The sequence below is a fragment of the Rattus rattus genome, chromosome X (genome assembly GCF_011064425.1).
Source record: "Rattus rattus isolate New Zealand chromosome X, Rrattus_CSIRO_v1, whole genome shotgun sequence".
Classification (NCBI taxonomy): Eukaryota; Metazoa; Chordata; class Mammalia; order Rodentia; family Muridae; genus Rattus; species Rattus rattus.
In genome coordinates this window covers 57,883,941-57,910,015 of record NC_046172.1, presented here as the reverse complement: position 1 = coordinate 57,910,015, position 26,075 = coordinate 57,883,941, and positions in this window count along the sequence as shown.

The following is a 26,075-nucleotide window of genomic DNA, read 5'->3' as shown; positions in this document are numbered from 1 at the left end:
AAAACTGAACTAAAGCTTCCTTCCTGTTGGTTAGCTTTCTTTTTTTTTTTTTTCCCTTTTTTTTTTTTTTTTTCCAGGGCTGAGGGACCGAACGGGACCTTGCGCTTCCTAGGCAAGCGCTCTCACCACTGAGCCAAATCCCCAACCCCTGTTGGTTAGCTTTCTGTTGTGGTTCGAATTAGATAGCAGATGACTCCACATTCCCAGGTATTTGAATACTGGGTCCCGAGTTTGTGGGTCTGTTTGTGGTCTTGCTGGATAAACTATGACACTAGGTGGTTTTGAGAGCTAAAAAGACTTGAATCATTTTGAGTCCTCTTTTTTTCGTGTGTGTGTGTGTGTGTGTGTGTGTGTGTGTGTGTGTGTGTGTGTGTGTGTGTGTGTGTTGTGGTTACAGAAGGGAGTTTTCAGTGTTCCTGCTGCCATGCTAGGCACATGCTTCTCAGCCATGATGGTGATTGACTAGTTTTCCTCTAGAACTGTATAGCAAATAAACCCTTTCTTCTATAAGTTGCCTTGGTCATGGTGTTTCATCACAGCAACAAGAAAGCAACTAAGCATCTTCATTGTATTTGGAAGTTCTCATGTAGACAACTGGAGGAAAAATAAAAGGTCAGCAACAGGCATCCCCAGTTCTGTGTTGTCCTACTACCTTTCAGGTAAATAGTTACTTAATGGTGCAATAGGGGCATGGCTATTCAGAATAGATCCAAGTCCTACTCAGCAGAGCAGAATTCACATTCAGAACTATGCGCAAGGTCCAGGGAAAATCACAGAAGATTGGATATAACAAATTTAAGAGCTGAATGATAATAAGGTGGGTTAATGAAGAGTGTTTAGTGGTACAACATGACTCTGGCACTTGTGAACTTATAACAGCTATACTTGCCTACGTAGGGCCTGCACAAGGCTGAGTCAGTAAATATTCCGTCATACATGAATAAAGGGCTTGTGGAGTCGGGCCCTAATAGGGGAGACGACTGCAGTGTAGGATAACTAGTGAAGCGGGTCATTGTCTTCAGTTATGTAGAAAACTGGCAAGTTGCTATCATCCAGGAAATAGCTTCATAGCCATTCCCACCAAAGTAGGCTTGATTAAACCAAGTGCGGACCAAACCAAAACCAAAACCAAAGCAAAGAGACAAAAAAGTAAGATAGGGACTTGGTTAGAAGAAGGCAAGGGGAGTTGTAGGGGTGGGATAAGGATAAAACTGGGAAGATAGATGAATCTGACCAGAATGTATTATAAACATGTAAGAAATTATCAAAATAAATAAAAACAACTAAGAAATAATTTAAAAAAAACAAGAGAGCCTGTCAATAGGAATCACACCTATAAAAGTTCAAACCTCAGCGACAGTAGGGGGAGAAAGGAAGAGGAGAGAGAACAAGAAAAATAGGAAAGAAAAGAAAGAATAAAAAAATAAGGGAAAATGGTGGGGTGGATGGTTCAGTTGGTAAAGTGCTGCCCGTATAATCGTGGACACCTGTGTTTAGTTCCCCAGGACCTATGTAAAAAGACAAAAACCAGGTATAGTGCTGTGTACCTATAATCCCAATGTTGGGGAGGTAGGGGCAAGCAACCTCCTACCAACCAAGACTTAGGGAATAAGAGGCAGGAAGATCTTAAGAGTCAGTGAGTGAGTAGGGAGGAGAGCTGTGAAATAGTGACTTCTGGTCATGAAATGAGGGTTGGAGGTGTGAAGCAATTGTAGTTTCCTGCACAATACCTGCATAAGATCTAGCCTGCCAAAATTCCAGCATGGATAGAGGAGGGGTCCTATGGCACCATAATTTTTAGAGTAGTCATTGGCTGTTGACAGCTGCTGAGGTAGCTATCTTTGGGTATTTTCTTTGGGCATTTGGCCACTGGAAAGTTGTTCACGCCCCAGTAGAATGTCTTATACACACACAGACACAGACACAGACACAGACACAGACACAGACAGACAGACAGACAGACAGACACACACACACACCATGTGCATATAGGTGGAACCAGATGGACTGGAGGAGCAGTTATTATTAACAACAACAACAAAAAAAACAAACAAACAAAAAAAAAAACAAATAAAGAGGATCTAAAGCTGGGGAGCAGATAGTATGTTGTCACTAGAGGGAGCTGAAGGGAGCTGGTGGTGAATGGATATGATGAATAAACACTCTAAAAATGTATGAAACATTTACTTTTGCTTTTGTTTTAAGCATATTCATTTTTTATTTATTTACTTTACATCTCAGTTGCAGTTTCCCTTCCCTCCTCTCCTCTCAGCCCCTCGTCTCATCTCCCCATATCAGGAGGCCTCTCATGGATATCAACCCACCTTGGCACAGCATGTTGCAGTAAAACTAAGCACATCTTCTTCTACTAAGGCTAGACTGGGCAGCCGAGTTAGGGGAAAGGGTCCCAAAGGCAGGCAACAGAGACAGAGAAGGCCAATGCTCCCACTTCAAGAGTCCCTCCACATGAAGATCCAGCTGCCCAACTGTTACACATGTGCAGGGACCTCGTCTGTCCTGCCATGCTCCTGGTTGGCAGTCTTTCACGAATCCCTGTTGGCTCAGGGTTTGCTGATTCTGTAGGTTTTCATGTGATTTCCTTGATCCCGCCTCTGTTTCCTTCAATCCTTCCTCTCCCTCTTCTAAAGGATTCCCCAAGTTTCAGTTAATGTTTGGCTGTGGGTCTCTGCATCAGTTTCCATCAGTTGCTTAATAACAATATGGAGAATAAGGAAAACATCTGACACTGACTTCTGCTCTCAACATGTATGCACACACATACATACACATACAATTGTATGCACATGTGCACACATAAGAACATTTAAACATACATATAGTATGCATACATACCAAAAACAAGAAAGAAAGACTGTGAAAGCAACATGAAAACATATTTCATCATACATGGAAGAGAAATAAGACTATGAAAAGATGTTCCACCTCATTAGTCATTAAACAAATGCAACTTGTAGCAATAATGGGATAGCATTACAGGCCTAAGAGACTAAAATGCCTAGCAAGATGTCTCAGAGTGTAAAAGCATTTGTGACATAAACCTGATGATTTGAGTTCCAGGAACCCATGGTGGAAGGAAAAAAATAGCTCCCAAAAGTTGTCTTTCTGATTTCCTCACATGTGACAGACATACATGTACAGACACATGTATTTACACATACATGTGTGCATGTACACAGTAATGGTAAGTGGAATAAAAATTAATGACAATATCAAATTCTGGCAAGATGGGATCCCACATTGTTGGTGGGACTGTAAAATGGCACAGATAATCTGGAAAACAATTTGTAAGTTTCATATAAAACAAAACAGGTAACCACAATGCAACCTATTGCTTATACTCTTGAATAATAATTCCAGAGAGATTTATGCTAATGTAAGGGAACTTTATATAGTTGTTCATATCAGTATAGCCAAACTGGAAATAGACAAAATGCTTTAAACTCATAAATGGTTATGATTATTCAAGGTCTTTTTAGTTTTAGTTTTTTGCTTTGTTTTTCTAAGACAGGGCCTCTCTATATTTCAGGCCAATCTTGAACACACAGATACACCTTCCTATACATGCCTATACCTTCAGAGTGCCATAGTTAAAGATGTATGCCGCCACATTCACATATGGTTATAGTTAAACAATCCTCAGTGCTCAGCTCTAAACACAAGTACATAGGACACTAAATGAACTCTGTAGAATTTATATATACATAATATGTTATATACATGCAATATTCATAATAATTGTTCTAGAAGTGACCATTTTTTGGTGATTAAAAAAAAGAAATTAGTTGCTAATTGGATTTAATGAACAGTAAAGAATGGGAAGACATGAGCTTGATCCTAAAATGTAGGTAGTAAGAGAAAGTTTTTTGTGGTTGATATAATAGTTCTATATCTTGATTGATTATAAAATATCATGTGATAAAATGGCATGAGGTATATGTATTAGTTAGGGTTTTATTGCTGGGAAGAGACAACCTGACCGCCATGGCAATTTTTATAAAGGAAAACATTTAATTGGTACCGGTTTACAGTTTCAGAGGTTTGGTTCATTATTATCATGTCAGGAAGCCTGGCAGCAGGCAAGCAGGCATAGTCCTAGAAAAGGAGCTGTGAGTTCTATATCTACAGGCAACAGGAAAGAGGCTATCTGCCACAGAAGGTGCAGCTTGAGCATATAAGACCTCAAAGCCCACTCCCACAGTGACAGACTTCCTCTCGAAAGGCCATGCCTACTCCAACAATGCCACACCTCCTAATACTGTCATTCCCTATGGGTCTATGGAACCAATTACATTCAAACTACTACAGTATATATAATCAGTGTACCAATATCAGTTTCCTGTTTTGATACTATACTGTAGCTATACAAAATGTAACCACTGGGAGAAACTGACCTCTCAGGACTTTCTGAAATTTACTGCAAAATTTTTAAATAAAAGGTTATGTTAAGACATTTTTAAATAAAGTTTAAAAATAAAGAAAAAATAAAAGTCAAGACCCTGGAAAAACTCAACAGATAGGAAGGATAGTTAAGAATAAATATGATGTTGTTCTGGTAGGGTTTTATTGTTGTTTGTTTTCATTTCGTCAACACAACATCAGTCCAATTCAACTGAGAAAAAATGCCTCAATTATCCTGTCCTGGGGGCAAGCTGGGTGCTTTTTTCATTGACAATGTGGGAGGGCCCAGCTCACTATGGGTGGTGCCATTCCAGGGCCAGTGGTCCTGGGTTCTATAAGAAAGCACTCAGAGCAAGCCATGAGGAGCAAGCTAAGCAGTAGCTCTCCCTCATGGCCTCTGTATCAGCCCCTCCCTCCAGGTTCTTTTCCTGATTTCCATCACTGATGAGACTGTGCCATCAGAGTTGTAAAATGAAATAAACTTTCTTCCCCAAGTTGCTTTTGAACATGGTGTTTTATCACAGCAACGGAAGCCCTAACTAACATAGATGCTTTGGACCCGAGAAGCATCCTAGACTGGGAACAAAAACACAATAATAGAACCTGATAGCCCCCAACTGTGTATTGTTTGTTTTAGTCTGTTGTCTTGTGTTGTAACAAAATACCTGAAACATGGTAATTTATAAAGAATACAAGTTTGTTTACCTCATGGTTCTAGGGGCATGGAATTTCAAGACCATGGCATTATCATCTGTCCATCATATACTAGGGTCTTTGTTCTTCATAATAACCCAAACAAGGATATCAAAGCCAGAAACAGCAAGCTTGATGGCATAAGTCTTTTTTCCTGTTCATATAAAGGCTCTAATACCACCTTAAGGTCCCAGAATCTTGGCAGATTATGATTTGCAATATTTAGTTCTAAATGATTGTTGTTCTTAGAATGGAGGAGAATAAATTATTTCATGGAGAAATGAAATAGTTTAAGAACCATTGTTCCAAAGCACCAACTTCTAACTGTTAAATGGTTCTATGTGTATAAAAATTTAATTTGGAGATCTTATCTAAATCATTTTACATAAAGTGACTTTAAATTAAATTTAGTTTGATAATTTCATGGTAACTACCGAGAAGATTATAAATATCCTGGGATTGCCATCCAAGATGACAGGGTGTCAGAATGATTGAGATGTGACCCAAAGAATGCTACTTCTCAGATAAGCAAAATTATTTCAGTCATTTATGAAAATCCTCTTATAACAACTATGTATGAGATTACCTGATAAGGCATTTATCTGCATAGTGTCAATAAAGAAAGGTAAGGTGAAAATTAGGCAGTATTTTTCAAAACAAGTAAAATGAAAACTGGATGGCTCAGTGTCTTAGTTTGGATTTTATTGTTGTGAAGAGACACCATGACCAGGACAACTCTTAGAAAAAACATTTAATTGAAACAGGCTTACAATTTCGAGTTTAGTCCATTGTTGTCATAGTGACAAGGATGGCAGTGAACGAACAGATATGGTGCTGATGGACATCTTGATCCACAGGCAGCGGTCCGAGACTACATGCCACACGGATATAGCTTGAACATAGGACACATCAAACTCTGCCCCCACATTGACAAACTTACTCCAACAAGGCCATACCTACTCCAACAAGGCCACACCTCCTAATAGTGCCACTCCCTATGACCAATCACTCAAACATATGAGTCTATGGGTGCCATATCTATACAAACCACCATACTCAGACACCTACACTACCCTCAGACACTTAAGGTAGAACCAAACACAACTGACAAAAAAAGTCAATGAAATAATTCTGAATTATATTTTGCTATGTTCGTAGACCAGTACCTAGGCCAACCATCACCAGAAAGGATTCCTCCAGTGGCTGATGGGGAGCCAGCACACAGACCACAGTCAAGCATTAGGAAAGCTTGGGAACTCCTCACAATAGTGGGAGGAAGGATTGTAGGAACCAGAGGGTCAAGGATACCAGAAAATATGACCCACGGAATCAACTAAGCAGGGCTCATATGGGCTTATAGAGACTAAAGCAACAACCACAGAACCTGCACAGATCGTTGCAAAGGTCCTCTGTATATATATGTGATGGTCACTAGCCTGGTGTTCTTGTGTGACTCCCAACAGTGGGACTGGGGTTTTCTCTACTCTTGGGGCCCTTTTACTCCTACTAGGTTGATTCTTTTAGGTTTTGTGCCTAGTAACATTGCATCTTCTTATGCCATGTGTTGATATCCCTATTAGGCCTGCTCTTTTCTGAAAAGAAATGGAGAAGCAAAGGATCTGGAGGAAAGGACAGGTTTGTGGGAGGACTAGGAAAAGGGATGGAGGAGAAAGCTGTGGTTGGGATGTATTATATGAGAGAATAAATAGAAAAGCCAAGTAAAACAAAGATAAGTAAAGTTATTTGTGATGTCTTTCTCTATGTGATTCCTTAATAAGCAATTTCCAATAAACCATTACTTTATAGATTAAAGAATAAATAGAAGTAGTTATGGTACAAGAAAAGTTAAATAAGGATCACTGATCTATAAGTTCAGTGCTCAGAATAAAGTAGTAGAAAAGGAAGGTGAAGAGGTATATAAGTTTCATTTTGATATCATCTCATTATCCTTTTTACAGATCAAAAAATTCCACCAATCTGTCCCTTTCTGTCTAACTCAACACTTACACCTATTGCATCTGCTGATGCTTAATCAAGATTTATTATAGCAGAGTCTCACAACAGTTGCCAGTCGGTCAATTTGGTTCACTAAATGAAAGTTCAATGCAGTTAACAGATGAAAAGTAATTGAAAACCCAAAAGTATACATCTCATTTGTTTATATTACAGCTTACACTTGATACCCACTCATCATCATCTACAGGAAACTAAAGCTAATGGATACATCAAAGAAAATTTCAAACTGCGCTGCTCTGGTTAAACTTGCACGATGTCTTTCAAATATCAGGGGCTGACCTCACAAGCATTATACCCTGGGAAGTATCTCCAGCACTAGTTCCAAACATAACACATCAACCTGCTGATTGTCTTGATCCAGTAAGTGAGGCTGTTTATAAATGTTTAGTCATTTACGGTTATTATATTGCTAGAGTTGAGGTCACATAAAGGAGCAGAGGCAGTATTCTATAGACATAATTCATAATTTACCATTCCACCCAGACACTTCAGTTTCTTTGCAATATTTTTGAAGTGATAAATTTGATTATCTTTCGAGAGCAGACCACTTTCACCCTTCAGAAAACACTTTTTCACTTACAAATAAGCAGCTCATCAGGGACATTGGAATGCCTACCAACTGTATGTTCCTATAATAGACGTTTAAATATAAAAAAAAAACAGATTTCTTTCTCTCTGAAAAGTCAGCCTACAATTTATTTACTGAAATGTGCACATGCAAAACATAACAACTACTAAAGACAAAAGGTGCGGTGGTTTGAATGAAACCATCCCCCATATGCACTGGTTGTTAGCACTGTTTGGGGACGTGTGCAGGCTGGAAGAAGTATGTCCTGGATGAGGGTTTGATTGTTCATAGCTTTACTTTGAGTTTTCTCTATTTCACATTTGTGGCTGAAGAGGCAATCTCTCAGCTTTTTGCTCCTGCCACAATGCTACCATTTGCTGCCATGCCTTCCAAACATGATGGACACTTACCCCTCTGGAACCATAAGCCAAAATAAACTCCCTCTTTTTTTTGAGTTGTCTTTGGGCATGGTATTTTATCACAGCAAACAGAAAAATAATCAACACAAGGAGACTCCAGAAAACTGACCTCCAGGATCACTTGAAGGTTTGGACGTCCTATCTCTTTCCAGAAAATACTTTCATGCCAGAAATGGATTTATGCAAGGGCATTTGGATTTGTATCTTACCAATCATCTCATAAATCTTAAATTCCATTGTGAGTTCCAAAAAACATCAAACCAAAAACATTTTCTCAAAGCCCAATACAAAGGCAGAAGATGGTAACATCACAGCTCCATGTTTTTCATAGACCACAGAAATTCCAAAGTCATCCCCATTTTTGTTTTCATTAGATGACACACATGTAATTTGTAACAGCAAAAGTAATCTTTTACTTTCAAGTATAGAGACAAAAATAAGCACATTGCCTTCTCATTGCTATGAAGAATACAATCTTTCCAGAGACATTTTTAAAACCAAGTGTTTTAGCTAGTGACATCAACTTTTATTAATTTCATACTTCACAGAGTATGAAATCTACATCCTTCTCTCTCATTTTCATCAAGTTCCAGTGACTTAGTAAATGTATTGATTAGCCAAAAATTGTCCATCACCTTAAACCATAATTTAAAAAGGACATTTGGAGAGATCAGGTCCAGAACCCCACCTGGGCAGCACAGTAGAGCTATCCCTGGTATGTAGGGGCGTGGTGTGAGCTGCCCTGAAAATGGGAGAGCTGACGACGTGGATCCAGTGCAGGAGAGCTGGTGGGCTGACCAACTCAGCTACCACCCAAGCCAGAACAGGACTTTGAACTGGCCCACCCCAACATCTACCCCATCTATGATCTGCTGGAGCATGTGAAGAAGCTGGTTCTACAGAAACAAAACAACAAAGTTTTTGTGACACAGGGCAACAGCAGGATATCCACGAGGAGCCCTGGTGAGGATCCTGTTTTAACAGTGCAGCAGAAGCCAGAGACCTTAAACCAGACAAATGACTCATTGCAATGAACATTTGCAAGAAATGAGTGGACAAATATACTGTGTGACACACTATGTATGACACACTGCAGCTTCCGCTGCAAGATTTTTTTCTTTAGGTGGGAGGTTGTAAGGGTGGAAGGTGGATATGGAGGGACAGGGAGATGAGTAGGATTGGGGTGTATGATGTGAAAATCACAAAGAATCAATAAAAAGGTTTTTTTAAATACCATTTCCATTTGGACACAATGTGTGTGCCCATGTTTACAATTCTCACAACTGAATTTTACGTATACACTGTACCAAGTATTATAAGATGCCTCATTCAGCCAGCTGGAGACACAAATTTTACACAAAGTACAATGCTACCTATAAGAACAATGTCCCTGTAGATGGACAATCACCTTTATGTCAAGACTTATTCTCAGATGAAATGTGGATTAACCTAGCAAACCTAGGCAGAGAGGGCTATATGGGAGACTTCTGTGACTATTTTGGGAAGACTTACAATGAGACAAAGAGTAATGTCTTCAACTTTTCAAGCAAAAGAGACTGGAAGAAGAAGTAATTAAGTATTACTCTGGAATAAGGTACATTGAACAGGTACTTCAAACCTTCAATAAATAGCTTTCTAAAAGTTCACAGTATTCTGTTTGGCAGAGAATGGTAATAGAGAGAGATGACTGAGAGAGAGAGAGAGAGAGAGAGAGAGAGGAGGGAGGACGAGAGAGAGAGAGAAACTAGAGGCCAGAAGTCAACGATGTTTGGTGTGTTCTTCCATTACTCCTCAACTTCTTTTTAAGACAGAGTCCTTACTGAACCTTAAGCTCACAAATTCAGCTTAAGTAGCTGGTCAACAATCCCTAGGGATTTTCCTGTCTATGTGTCTATGTGTCCCAAGCACTGGGATTACTAATACTTCTGGCTTTTACATGAGTTATGGGGAATTGAACTTATATCCTTAGGTTCGTGGGTTAAGTATTTGTACCAACTGAATCATATGCCGAGCCACAGTAGATTTTTATTTAAAGAAAGAGTCAAGCTAGGGACTGAAGAACAAGCCATCCAGAGACTGCCCTACGTGGGTATCCATCACATATGTAGCCACCAAACCCAGTCACTATTGCTGATGCCAAGAAGTGCTTGCTGATAGGAGCCTGATATGGATGTCTCCTGAGAGGCTCTGCCAGAGCCCTACTGATATAGATGAGGATACTTGCAACTAACCATTGGACTGACCAAAGGGACCCCAATGGAGGAGTTAGAGAAAAGACTGAAGGAGCTGAAGGGGTTTGTAACCCCATAGGAAGAACAACATAAACCCACCAGAGTTCCCAGGGACTAAACCACCAAACAGTGAGTACATAGGGATGGAACCATGACTCCAGCCACATATGTGGCAGAGGATGGCATTGTATAGCATCAATAGTAGGAAAAAGCCCTTGGTCCTATGAAGACTTGTGTTCCCAATATAGGGGAATGCTAGAGGCTGGAGTGGGTGGGTGGGGATGGGAGCATCCTCATAGAAATAGGGGGACATGGGAGAGGGTATGGAGGAGGGGAAAAAGGGGATAACATTTGAAATGTAATACATAAAATATCCAAGAAAAATTAAAATAAAAAAAATGAGCCAAGCCAGGGATGGTTGCCTGTAATTTCAATACTTAAGAGGTAGAGGCCAGGACATCATGAGTTTAAAGTAAGCCTGAACTATATAGCAAGATTTTGCCTCAAAAAATAAATAAAACTAAAAGTGTTGAGTTTAAGTACTACACTTATTAATTAGATATAACAAAAAAACCCAGGATAGCTAAAACTATCCTCAACAAAAAAAAGGACTTCAGGGGAATCACTATCCCTGAACTCAAGCAGTATTACAGAGCAATAGTGATAAAAACTGCATGGTATTGTACAGAGACAGACAGATAGACCAATGGAACAGAATTGAAGACCCAGAAATGAACCCACACCTATGGTCACTTGATTTTTTGACAAAAGGGCCAAAAACCATCCAATGGAAAAAAAGATGGCATTTTCAGCAAATGGTGCTGGTTCAACTGGAGGTCAACATGTAGAAGAATGCAGATCGATCCATGCTTATCACCCTGTACAAAAGCTTAAGTCAAGTGGATCAAGGACCTCACATCAAACCAGACACACTCAAACTAATAGAAGAAAAACTAGGAAGCATCTGGAACACATGGGCACTGTAAAAAATTTCCTGAACAAAACACCAATGGCTTACGCTCTAAGATCAAGAATCGACAAATGGGATCTCATAAAACTGCAAAGCTTCTGTAAGGCAAAGGACACTGTGGTTAGGACAAAACGGCAACCAACAGATTGGGAAAAGATCTTTACCAATCCTACAACAGAGGCCTTATATCCAAAATATACAAAGAACTCAAGAAGTTAGACTGCAGGGAGACAAATAACCCTATTAAAAAATGGGGTTCAGAGCTAAACAAAGAATTCACAGCTGAGGAATGCCGAATGGCTGAGAAACACCTAAAGAAATGTTCAACATCTTTAGTCATCAGGGAAATGCAAATCAAAACAACCCTGAGATTTCACCTCACACCAGTGAGAATGGCTAAGATCAAAAACTCAGGCGACAGCAAATGCTGGCGAGGATGTGGAGAAAGGGGAACACTCCTCCATTGTTGGTGGGATTGCAGACTGGTACAACCATTCTGGAAATCAGTCTGGAGGTTCCTCAGAAAATTGGACATTGAACTGCCTGAGGATCCAGCTATACCTCTCCTGGGCATATACCCAAAAGATGCCCCAACATATAAAAAAGACACGTGCTCCACTATGTTCATCGCAGCCTTATTTATAATAGCCAGAAGCTGGAAAGAACCCAGATGCCCTTCAACAGAGGAATGGATACAGAAAATGTGGTACATCTACACAATGGAATATTACTCAGCTATCAAAAACAATGACTTTATGAAATTCGTGAGGCAAATGGTTGGAACTGAAAAAAATATCATCCTGAGTGAGCTAACCCAATCACAGAAAGACATACATGGTATACACTCATTGATAAGTGGCTATTAGCCCAAATGCTTGAATTACCCTAGATGCCTAGAACAAATGAAACTCAAGACGGATGATCAAAAAGTGAATGCATATCGCTCCTGAGAGACACAGCCAGAATACAGCAAATACAGAGGCGTATGCCAGCAGGAAACCACTGAACTGAGAACAGGACCCCTGTTGAAGGAATCAGAGAAAGAACTGGAAGAGCTTGAAGGAGCTCGAGACCCCATATGTACAGCAATGCCAACCAAACAGAGCTTCCAGGGACTAAGCCACTACCCAAAGACTATACATGGACTGACCCTGGACTCTGACCTCATAGGTAGCAATGAATATCCTAGTAAGAGCACCAGTGGAAGGGGAAGCCCTGGGTCCTGCTAAGACTGAACCCCCAGTGAACTAGACTGTTGGGGAGAGGGAAGCAAGGGGGGAGGGTTGGGAGGGGAACACCCATAAGGAAGGGGAGGGGGAGGGGATGTTTGCCGGAAACAGGAAAGGGAATAACACTCGAAATGTATATAAGAAATACTCAAGTTAATAATAAAAAAAAAAAAAAAAACTCAGGTGACAGCAAATGCTGGCGAGGATGCGGGAAAGAGAACACTCCTCCATTGTTGGTGGGGTTGCAGACTGGGTACAACCATTCTGGAAATCAGTCTGGAGGTTCCTCAGAAAAATTGGACATTGAACTGCCTGAGGATCCAGCTATACCTCTCTTGAGCATATACCCAAAAGATGCCCCAACATATAAAAAGACATGTGCTCCACTATGTTCTATAGCAGCCTTATTTTATAATAGCCAGAAGCTGGAAAGAACCCAGATGCCCTTCAACAGAGGAATGGATACAGAAATGTGGTACATCTACACAATGGAATATTACTCAGCTATCAAAAACAACGACTTTATGAAATTAGAGGCAAATGGTTGGAACTGGAAAATATCATCCTGAGTGAGCTAACCCAATCACAGAAAGACATACATGGTATACACTCACTGATGGATCACGTGGCTATTAGCCCAAATGCTTGAATTACCCTAGATGCCTAGAACACATGAAACTCAAAGCGGATGATCAAAATGTGAATGCAGATCGCCCTGAGAGACACAGCCAGAATACAGCAAATACAGAGGCGATGCCAGCAGGAAACCACTGAACTGAGAACAGGACCCCGTTGAAGGAATCAGAGAAAGAACTGGAAGAGCTTGAAGGAGCTCGAGACCCCCATATGTACAGCAATGCCAACCAACCAGAGCTTCCAGGGACTAAGCCACTACCCAAAGACTATACATGGACTGACCCTGGACTCTGACCTAAAGAGGTTGCAATGAATATCCTAGTAAGAGCACCAGTGGAAGGAAGCCCTGGGTCCTGCTAAGACTGAACCCCTAGTGAACTAGACTGTTGGGAGAGGGGCAGCAATGGGGGAGGTTGGGAGGGGAACACCATAAGGAAGGGGGGGAGGGGGGGATGTTTGCCGGAAACCAGAAAGGAATAACACTAAAGAAATGTATATAAAGAAATACTCAAGTTAATTATAATAAAAAATAAAAAAAAAAAAAAATAAAAAAATAAAAAAAATATTTTATGAAAAGGGGAACAAGAATACCCTTGGCAGGGAATAGAGAGGCAAAAGATTAAAACAGACACAGAAGGAACACCCATTCAGAGCCTGCCCCACATGTGGCCCATACATATACAGCCACCCAATTAGACAAGATGGATGAAGCAAAAGAAGTGAGACGACAGGGGAGCCGGATGTAGATCGATCCTGAGAGACACAGCCAGAATACAGCAAATACAGAGGCGAATGCCAGCAGCAAACCACTGAACTGAGAACGGGACCCCCCGTTGAAGGAATCAGAGAAAGGACTGAAAGAGCTTGAAGGGGCTTGAGACCCCATATGTACAACAATGCCAAGCAACCAGAGCTTCCAGGGACTAAGCCACTACCTAAAGACTGTACATGGACTGACCCTGGACTCTGACCTCATAGGTAGCAATGAATATCCTAGTAAGAGCACCAGTGGAAGGGGAAGCCCTGGGTCCTGCTAAGACTGAACCCCCAGTGAACTAGACTGTTGTGGGGAGGGTGGCAATGGGGGGAGGGTGGGGAGGGGAACACCCATAAGGAAGGGGGGGAGGGAAGGGGATGTTTGCCCGGAAACCGGGAAAGGGAATAACACTCGAAATGTATATAAGAAATACTCAAGTTAATAAAAAAAAAAAGATATGTTTACATAGATCAGTTAATCACAAAGTCTCAGTTTCTTTTAAATTGTAAAATGTAGATAGTATTATTTCCCAGGCAGGAATTCACAAGGACAAAATAAGACAGTGTGTAAGAGCAATTCAAAGAACATTTGCTACTCTCTATTTCTTTGTTGTCTTTCCCCCAAAAATATGACAATAAGAACTCAAAGTGGAGCTACCCACAGGTAGTAAAGAAATACAATAATACCTCACTTTCAGAAGTAATTTACCTAGCACCTTCAACTATCCAGAATTAGTTAACAACCTAGAAAACAGGCCAAAATGTATACTCAAATAAGGAAAACATAACAGACTTAGGTTTTTATTATCAGATGAGAGCCCTATGTATTTACCTACTGATTAGAAGTAGGGAAAGCTGCAAGATACATCGAATAGTAACAGCTCACTGCAGCGAAACTGATTTAAAAAGGATAAAAAGAAGATATGAAAATGTATAAGTAGAGCAGTCTGAGGATATCTAGCACAAGAGCAAGTAGTGACATTCATAGCAAATGTTCCCAGTTCAACAATTTTATAAAGCAAAGTAGAAAAAAACCCATAATGATAATAACACTGTTAACTTGTCTTAACTTAGTCTTCAAATAATACACACAAAGAGCTCTATGTTAAAGCACCATGGCTTCATATGGAAGAAAGCAAAGGACTTATTGGTTATATCACTTTACATAGATCAGTTCATCTGTGCCCTGGGTTTATTAAATTGTAAAGTGTGTTTACTAACTACTTCTCATGTATGAGTTACACAAGTACAAAATAAGTAAGCTCTGTAAAAGCACCTTATAAAAACTGTGCTACTCCCATTTTCTTTGTTGTATTTGCTCCAATATGTAAGGATAAGAACTCAAAGCAGAACTACTCACCAGTCTATTCTGCACCACTTCTGTACCCGACTTCCCATGTCTTTTTCCAAAGTCAAGCCTGGTGAGTTCCTCTGACTTCCTGATCCATGCCTTTTGCACACCTTGCCAGATCTAGCACAGGTTCCAAAATCACAGCCCCTGCCTAGTCTGAACCCCCAACCTGCATTTCTGCTACTACTCACCCTACCTTCAATGACTCATAGGCCCCATCTGCACACCCTCGAGCAAACCCACTTAGCACCCAGATGTCCAATGCCCTTTCTCCTCTATATTCTAGCCTAGTGAGTCTCTCTGAACTCCCCATCCACGCCTTTTCCACAACCCACCAGATCTAGTACTGGTCTCTCATCCAGTGCACAGGACTAGTCTGACCATCCCCATTTGCACTTTAGCCAGCCTCTAGGCTTTCTTAGTGTCCTACATCCCTTGCCCAGTCTAGTCTGACCATCCATGCTCAAACAACTTCAAGATTATACCAGGACCTGTCTTACTGCAACCACTCACAAGTACCTTCTGCACAGCTTCCAACCACCCCACTCAGTACCCATACTTCTCATATCCCCATCAAGGGTATATAGTCCAGTGAGTTCCTTTGACTTCCCAATCCGTCCTTACCTTTTCCACAACCCACCAAATCTACTCTGGGTCCCACAAAAAAGCACCAGTTTAACTGACCTCTCCTGCCTACACAAGATGGGAATGCTAGGCTTTGGCTAGGATCCTCCCTAGCTATACTCCAACTCACAGGACTCTTCCATGCCATGTCCAACCTTTTGCACCTAGACAGCTCTACCCCTACACTCCAGGGTTGGAACAGGAAGCACATCCGGTAGAGTAGGCCTGTCCCCAGTGTTGATGTGACTTCATTCCACACAAGCCATTTCCAACCTTTAGACCCAAACCACTTATACAAACTGGCTTGTCTCCCAAACTACTCTGTTCATATCAGACCCAGAACTGAAATAGTAATTAAAAGGTTTCCAGCTTTAAAAAAAAGAAAAAAAGAAAAAAAAGGCCCAGGACAAGATGGAGTCTCAGCAGAATTCTAGGAGACATTCAAAGATCTCCAACTATTTTTAAAGTATTCAAAAGCAAAAAAGAAAGAAAGGAAAATAGAAGAGAAGAATAGTCACAAATAAGATAAAATATCTCGGTGTGACTCTAACCATGCAAGTGAAAGATCTGTATGACAAGAACTTCAAGGCTCTGAAGAAAGAAATTGAAGAAGCTCTCAGAAGATGGAAAGATCTCCCATGCTCATGAATTGGCAGGATTAATATGGTAAAAATGGCCATTTTGCCCAAAGCAATCTACAGACTCAGTGCAACTCCCATCAAAATTCCAACTCAATTCTTCATAGAGAGAAAGAGCAATTTTCAAATTCATCTGGAAAAACAAAAAACCCAGGATACTAAAAACTATACTCAACAATAAAAGAACTTCTTAAGATGTATTACAGAGCAATAGTGATAAAAAAGTGTATGTTATTAGTACAGAGACAGGTAGGTAGATCAATGAAATAGAATTGAAGACCCAGAAATGAATCCACACACCTGTGGTCACTTGATCTTTGACAAGGTGCTAAAACCATCCAATGGGGGAACAGAGATAGCATTTTCAACAAATGGTGCTGGTTCAACTGGAGGTCAGCATACAGAAGAATGCAAATAGACCCATTCTGATGACCCTGTACAAAGCTTAAGTCCAAGTGAATCAAGGACCTCTACATCAAACCAGATACACTCAAATTAATAGAAGAAAAAGTGGGGAAGAGTCTCGAACACATGGGCACCAGGGAAAATTTCCTGAACAAAACACCAATGGCTTATGCTTTAAGATCAAGAATTGACAAATGGGACCTCATAAAACTGCAAAGCTTCTGTAAGGCAAAGGACACTGTCATTAGGACAAAACAGCAACCAACAGATTGTGAACACATGTTTACCAATCTTACATCCGATAGAATGCTAATATCTAAAATATACAAAGAACTCAAGAAGTTAGACTCCAGAGAGCCAAATAACCCTATTAAAAATGGGGCACAGAGCTAAACAAAACATTCTCAGCTGAGGAATATCAAATGGCTGAAAAGCACCAAAAGAAATGTTCAACATCCTTAGTCGTCAGGGAAATGCAAATCAAAACAACCCTGAGATTTCACCTCACACCAGTGAGAATGGCTAAGATCAAAAACTCAGGTGACAGCAAATGCTGGTGAGGATGTGGAGAAAGAGGAACACTCCTCCATTGTTGGTGGGGTTGCAAACTGGTACAACCACTGTGGAAATCAGTCTGGAGGTTCCTCAGAAAAGTGGACATTGAACTACCTGAGGACCCAGCTATATCACTACTGGGCATATACCCAAAAGATGCTTCAACATATAATAAGGACACATGCTCCACTATGTTCATAGCAGACTTATTTATAATAGCCAGAAGCTGGAAAGAACCCGGATGTCCTTCAACAGAGGAATGGATACAGTAAATGTGGTACATCTACACAATGGAATATTACTCAGCTATCAAAAACAATGACTTTATGAAATTCACAGGCAAATGGATGGAACTAGAAAATGTGATCCTGAGTGAGGTAACCCAAACACAAAAAAAAACACATGGTATGAACTTACTGATAAATGGATATTAGCCCAAAGCTCGATTTGCAAGATAAAATCCACAGACACATGAAGTTCAGGAAGAGGGACTACCAAAGTTCAAATGCTTCAGTACTTCTTAACAGGGGGAATAAAAACATTCATAGGAGGAGATAAGGAGACAAAGTTTGGAGCAGAGACAGTAGGAAGGGCCATTCAGAGCCTTACCCACCTAGGGATCAAGTCTATGTGTGTATGTATACACACACACACACACACACACACACACACACACACACACACGCACACGCACACGCACACGCACACGCACACACACAGCTACACAACCTAGACAATATTGATGAAGCCAAGAAATGTATGCTGACAGGAGCCTGATATCGATGTCTCCTGAGAAGCTCAGCCAGAAGATGACAAATACAGAAGCGAATGTTAGCATCAAACCATTGAACGGAGAACATGGTCCTCATTGGAGGAGTTAGAGAAAGGTTTGAAGGAGCTTGCAACCCCACAAGAACAACAATACCAACCAACCAGAGCTCCCAGGGACTAAACTACTACCCAAAGAGTACACATGGACAGTCCCATGGCTCCAGCTGCACATGTAGCAGAGGATAGACTTGTTGGGCACCAATGGGAGGAGAAGCCATTGCTCCTGCCATGGCTGGATCCCCCAGTGTAGGGGAATGTCAGGGCTGGAAGGGGGGTGGTTGGGGAGGGGGAACACCCTCATAGAAGAAGGGACAGGAGGATGGGATAGGAGGCTTATGGATGTGAAACTTGGAAAGGGAATAACATTTGAAATGTAAATAAAAAGTATCCAATTAAAAAATAAATAACAATTTTAATAGATCTGGATTTTTATCAAATAAACTTGCATATAAATTGTAAAAAAAAATTTAAAAAGAAGCAAATACCCAAGAATAGTATGCACCTTTAACATGGCACTTGAGAGGCAGAGGCAGGTCAAGCTAGCTTGGTCTACAGAGCAAGTTCCAGGACAGCTAGAGCTACATCTTGAGGCCTTGTCTCCACAACAAAGACGGAGAAGGATGATGAAGAGGATGAAGAAGGAGGAGGAGGAGGAGGAGGGAGGAGGAGGAGGATGATGACGACGACGACAAGGACATCAAAACCCCAAACTCCTTCCATGAAGATAGTATCACTCTAGTATCCAATACAGGTAAAGACACAACAACAACAACAAAACCCCTGCAGGCCAACATCTCTGATAAACTTAGACTCAAAAATACTGAATAAAATACTTACAAATATAATACAAACATGTATAAAGATTATACACTATGACAAATTTGATTTATTCCTCAAAACCAGGATGCTTCAACATATGCAATTCCATAAAAGAAGTAAACCACATAAATAAATCTAAATATAAAAATCACATGTTCATGTCAATAGATATAGAAAAAGCCTTTGATAAAATCCAGCATGCCCTCATGATAAAAGTCCTAGAGAATGAAGGACTAGAGAGAACAGTCCTCACCATAATAAAAGCTATATATAGAGAAGCCCACAGAAATCATCACCTTAAATGGAATGGAAAAAAGCAATCTTACTGAACTCAGGAATGAGAAAGGGATGCCCAATAGCTGAACTCCATTTTAATATTTTGTTTATAGCACTAGTTGGAGTAGTAAGGCAAGAGAAGGAAACTAAAAGGATACAAATAGGAAAATAAGAAGTCAAAATACATCTATGCGCAGATGACATAATATTATACATTAGAGATCCTAAATAGTTATTGGAAAAACTTCTAGAAATAATAAATTCAACAATATGGCAGCATATAGAGTTAACTTATACAAACCGACATCTTTTCTATATAACCACAACAAGCATAGAGAGAAGGAAAGCATAAACACATTCCCTTTTACAATAGACCCTCAAAGAAAACGAAGTATCTAGGAATAAACCTAAACAAGGAAGTGAAGTACCTCTACAATGAAAGCTTTAAAATTCTAAAGAAATAATTAGGGGAAAACAATAGAAAATGGAAAGACATCTCCTGCTTACAGACTGATAATTAACATTATGAAAATGACCATTTTACTAAAAACTATTTATAGATTCAATGTGATCTCAATCAAAATCTGATCCCATTTTTCATAGAAATAGAAAAAAAAATCCTAAAATTTATATGGAAGAACAAAAGGCCCCAGATAGCCAAAATAATACTGGAAAAAAAGAACAATATTGGAGGAATTGAAATCTTAATATATTACAGAGCCATAGTAATAAAACTAATACAGTACAGGCACAATAGAACCATTGTAGACCAATGGAACAAAATTGAAGAATAAAACTTGAATACAGCCTTTTAATATTTGTCAAGGATGCCCAAAACATACACTGAAGGAAAAAATGGACTCTCAACAAATGGTGGTAAAAATGGATGTGCACATAGAGAAGAATGAAATTAGACCTATATCTATCACCTTACACAAAATCTAACTCTAAATTGATGGAATACCTCAATGTGAAACCTCAAACTACTAGAAGGAAATAAAGGCAGTACTTATACAATATAGGTGAAGAAAAGGCCTTCTGAATAGGACTCCATTTACCCAAGAATTAAGACCAACAAATGACAAGTAGAGCCTCATGAAACTAAAAGGCCTGAGACCCGAACAAAAAGTTCTAAAAAGGAAAAATAATGGCTAAGTAATATCTCAAAACATGTCCATGGTCCTTATCAATTAGGAAAATGCAAAAGCAAGCCAAGTTTGAGGTTTAATCTGACTCTAGGCAGAAAGGCAAAGGTCAACAAAGTAATCAACAATAAATGCTGGAGAAACTGTGGGGGAAAGGCATCTGTTGATGGAATGACAAACTGGTGTAGCCATTCTGGTAATCAGTGTGAAGAACCTTCAGAAAACTAAAAATAAACGTACAATACGACCCAAATATACTACTCCTCAGCGCTTGTCCAAAGGGCTTGGCATCCTGTTCTATTGCTCAGCCATGTTCAATGATGCTTTATTCACAATTTCTAAGAAATAGACACAACTAAATATCCTCCAATCAATAAAAATATGGAACATATACACTATGAAATAATATTCAGCACAAAGAAAAATGAAATTATTAGCTTTGCAGGTAAATGGAACTAGAGCTCATTTTAGTGACGTGATCCAGATCCAAAAAGACTCTTTAAAAGTTCCTAGGTCCAAGTGTTCAATTGTTCAACTAGCCTTAAGTAACTACAGAAATCAAATAACATTAAATAGCACCACTTCCCAGGTTTAGGGAGCAATATAGAAGGGAATACTAGGGTACAAGCGATATGATCAGGGAAATGTGAAAGGGCAGGGCTCGTTAGACATGAGGGTAGATGAGGGTTTCTGATAAAGCCATAAGCAAACATACTATCAACTACTTACTTAAAGAGCTTTTCTTATCTCTACTAGAATGCTCCCCCCAAGAGCCAAAGACCAATTAACAAAAACTCCAATAACAGCCATCAAATGTCCTCTCTTGAATGGTTGTCCAGGACACTTTTAAGACAGACTATTGGTGCTGCTCTTGGTTTCCTGTCAGAGGTGGAAGTAAGTCTCTGTTGCTGAAGACACCATGCACTTCAGACACAGGGCCCAGATACTCCTGAGCTGGAACTGACCCGAAGTCTTCATCCTCAGGACTAACTTTCATGATACCAGAAATTGCCATGAAAGCTTCCAGAGGCAGGACGCAGTCCCACCCAGTTATGATGCCTATGAACTATATCAACATCAGCAGCCAGGCAGAGCAGGATAACCCTCAGGTTCAATAACAGCACACATGCCTTGCCAATAACTGACAGCTCTCTGTGTGGACTTAAGACCTGCTCAGCAAGAGGAAAATCATGTCTGGTACTGGCAACTTAGCCAACTACTCAGTGCTCGTGGACTCATATAACTTGGAGGAGGATGCACAACCACCACTTTACTAAATCAGCATAATCTCTAACTACAATCTACATATTTGTCTTTATAGCCATAGGTAAGTGTAGTTTTCACCCCTTATCGAGGAAACTTCTCTTTGCAACAGATGGGGACCACTATGGAAAACTGCAACCAACCAAAATACAGAATCACGGAGCCCAGTCCCAATGGATACATCTGTAAAACGCTACAACTTTTAAGGCTCAGGGGACACTATAGAAAAGGGGGAGCAGAAACATCATAAGAGCCAGAGGATTGGGGAGTTTGCTGTAAGAATGTATCTCCTAGTAGAATCAGAAGCCACATTCATAAAGACACATCAACATCAGGGAGGAAAGAGAAGGGAGAAGTCCGAATGACTACCTCAGGTTTTAATGATCTTCAGAACTTTCTGATTTAGCTCTAGCTTTCTTTTCTGTTTGCAAGGTATTACAGTACCACAGTACACATAAACTCTCAAAGCTTCGACTTTCCTTTTCTATTCAAAATCTAAGCAGTGATCCTGCACATTTTCCTAACATGTTTCCTAGTTTTTCTTCTTTTGCCATTTTTTTTTCGCCTGAAGCCTTAGAGGCTCTTCTCTAAAGGATGGTTTTCTAACGTCTATCTACACATCCCTGCCTCACACAGGGTTTCCTATACCTGCATTGAATAGATGGCATCACTTACTTCCCAGTGCCCTCCAAATAAAAATCTAAACTCAATAATGTGAAATTTATAAAAAACTTACATGAGGATTAGGGTGATACTAAGTTGGTTAAGTGCTTGCCTTGCAAGTACAAAGATCTGAGTTCAACCCCCAAAATCCATATAAAAAGAAAACCAGGCACAGTCACACATGATTGAAATCCTAGCACCAGAGATCCTAAAAACGTTGAATTTCTAGGGCCTGCTGGCCAACTAGTCTTCCCCTATCAGTAAGCTCCAGGCCAATTAGAGATCCTCTGTCAAAATAAAATTAAATAAACCAATATAGACAAGATGGAGAACACCAACAGAACTACAACCAGACTATCCACTGGCCTACACACACACACACACACACACACACACACACACAAAGGAGAGAAAGACAGAGACAGAGACAGATAGACAGAGACAGAAATTTCTCACAAATTTTAAAAAGCTGTGCTTCTCAGCTTATTGACACCTGCAAATCCTTTAGTTAACACTTCTTTTTTATGAGTCTGGTGAGAAGTTTGGCACCTAAGTCATAGCATAACTATAAAATCCTTAAGGTTATTTATTAACCTTATCTGTTCCCCTTTATCTTACATATACTTTTCTAACAGGCTTATTTCTTTGTCAATGTTTTAAACTTTTTTGTATATATTTAACCATAAATGCACTGAAAGCCTTACTGGGATGAGGCATCATATAAAATAACATTGTTGCATCAAAGGAAATGCATGACATATAAATGCAGAGGTCTAAATGAGGCTGGAAGTAAGTGAGAGGGGCAGGGATGACGACTATGAGGATGTATGTTCAAAGAGAGGGTGAGCTCTGTGATACTCATGATGAGAATTTGCAATGAACTTGTAAAAACATGGAAACAAATGAAACATTTATAATTTATAATCATATTAATTCCTGATAACATCTCTGAAATGGAACATTCTACTGACAGTCATTTGACCTAAAATATTGTACTAACCAAATATTTAATAAAATCATAGCTAAGCAAAATAGGATGATGATTGTATGTATATGTGTACTGATTTACTGCTTCTGAAGAACATATAGAATCTCACTGGATTGTCTCAAGCATGCTACGCTATTTCTTCCTCTGCTACTGGAGCCAACAGTGTAGCAAGAAAGCTGTTGCAAGCTGCATTCTCGGAATCTGTGTCTTTAAGGCTGTGGTATTTTCTGTAATTCAGAGCCTTATTATAGAATGTTTATAGAATGTCTCAATTCTCCTCTGCTGGCACTTTTCTCTTGTTCACTAAATCTCCAAGCGCTGTAATGTCATCAGTCTCATCTCTTTACCCATTCTTATGCTGAGCCGCTTTTCAGACACATTGTCCAATCTTCATTTCCTTATCCCCATTCACCAGTATCAAAAGAAGACGCTTCTATTTCCCCTCGAGTCTCTCTCTAACCCTCACCTTATTTTTAAGTATTTCATCTATGATGGCCACCCACCATGGGGATCTCTTATTGTTCTCATTCCATATTGTAACTAACTTGTAGCTTTAGATTGTAAGCTCTTCAGAGAAAGGATTTTCTCTTTTGTTTAGTGCAATCAACCTATTGTAAAGCACTGTGCATACTTCTAGACTATCACTAATACGGTTCTTCCTGAGTTTCGCTGGAATTATATGTTGAGCCCTGTGCCTTCAGTTTGGCATCCTTTTCTTTCCCTGCATTATTTTGGACCCTTCTTGCATAATTTTAAAAGTATAAAAAAGGAACTTTCGTTTTCAGGAGTGTTATCAGCTACATATCTGAGTGTACATGCTTCATCCTGCTGTAATTTGATAAGAATATCAAATTAAATACCCTTCAAGATGCTCCTCTAAAGGTAAAACACAAGCCATTTTCTTTCAAGCTTATCTACAGATGATCTTTTTCCTCCAGTTTTACAGAAAAGCAACCCTGTTCCTCTTGGACTTGAAGGTATCCTAGCTATCATCAGTTACAATAATCTACTGGGAAACAATTCTGTTTTTAAAAAGTAAAGCCATTGATTTCCCCAGAGCAAAGAAAACCTTAAGATACAGATAGTTACGGAATAATAAAACCCATTCTGCCATGAATCCAAACATTTAGGGACTCCAAGTAAAGTTAAACATCAAAATGAATTAGAAGCTAAGCAGATCAGAGAGGACATACATTCTTATGTGGACCCAGAATTCAAGTGTGATCCATAAACTCTAACCTCAGCAACTGGTTTCACAAGTGTCCATATAACAAGAAAAGGATGTGATTACTGTGGGATTTTTATTTGTTTTTATTCTTAAAAAAATAAACTTGCCCATCTAGATTTACAGTTAAACAAGTGCTTTTAATCTTAACCATTCTGATTGATGTAAGTTGGAATCTCAGAGTCGTTTTGATTTACATTTCCCTGATGACTAAGGACTTTGAACATTAAATGTTCCTGGCCATTCGAAATTCCTCTGTTGTGAATTTTCTGCTTAGTTCTATATCCTAATTTTTGATTGGGTTGTTTGGTTTTTTGGTGGTTAGCTTCTTGAGTTCTTTATATATTTTGATATTAGCCCTCTATCTGATGTGGGGTTGGTGAAGATTTTTTTCCCCAATCTGTAGGTTGCTGATTTGTCCTATTGACTATGTCCTTTGCCTTACAGAAGCATTTCAGTTTTATGAGGTCTCATCTATCAATTTTTGATCTCAGAGCCTGAGCCACTGGAGGTCTGTTTAGGAAGTCCCCCCTTCCCTATGCCAATGGGTTTCAGGCTCTTTCCCACTTTCTCTTCTATTAGATTCAGAACACTTCCCATTGCTGGTAGCATTGCAAACTGGTACAACCACTCTGAAAATAAATCTGGAGATTGCTCTGAAAATTGGAAATAGATCTACCTGAAGACCCAGCTATACCAGTCTTGGGAATTTGCCCAAAAGATGCTCCACAACAGAGGCACGTGTTCCACCATGTTCATAGCAGCCTTATTTGTGATAGCCAGAAGCTGGAAACAAACCAGAGGTCCCACGACAGAAGAATGGATACAGAAAATGTGGTTCATTTACACAATGGAATACTACTCAGCTATTAAGAACCAGGGCATCTTGAGTTTTACAGGCAAATGGATGGAACTAGAAAATATCATCCTGAGTGAGGTAACTCAGACTCAAAAGGGCATGCATGGTATGTACTCATTGATAAGTGGATATTAGTCATAAAGTACATACTACTCAGGATACAGTCCACAGAACTCAAGAAGGTTAGCAAGCTGAAGGGTCCAAGTGAGGATGCTTCAATCCCACTTGGGAAGGAGAAAAGAAAAAGCAGTCACAGGTAGCAGAGGGAGGGAGGGACCTGGGTGGGAGAAGGGACAAGTTGGGAAAAGGGGAACATGATCAGGTACTGAGGCTATGGGGAAAGTGAACAGGAGTGAAGCCCTGAGGGCCACAGAAATAATGGAAACAGTCAACCTCGGGAGGTAGGAGGTAGGGAACACTCTACCAAAGAGCTGTGAGGTGAGAGACTTAAATGAGAGTCTTAAATGAGATGCCCAATAGTGGGGAGAATGAACTT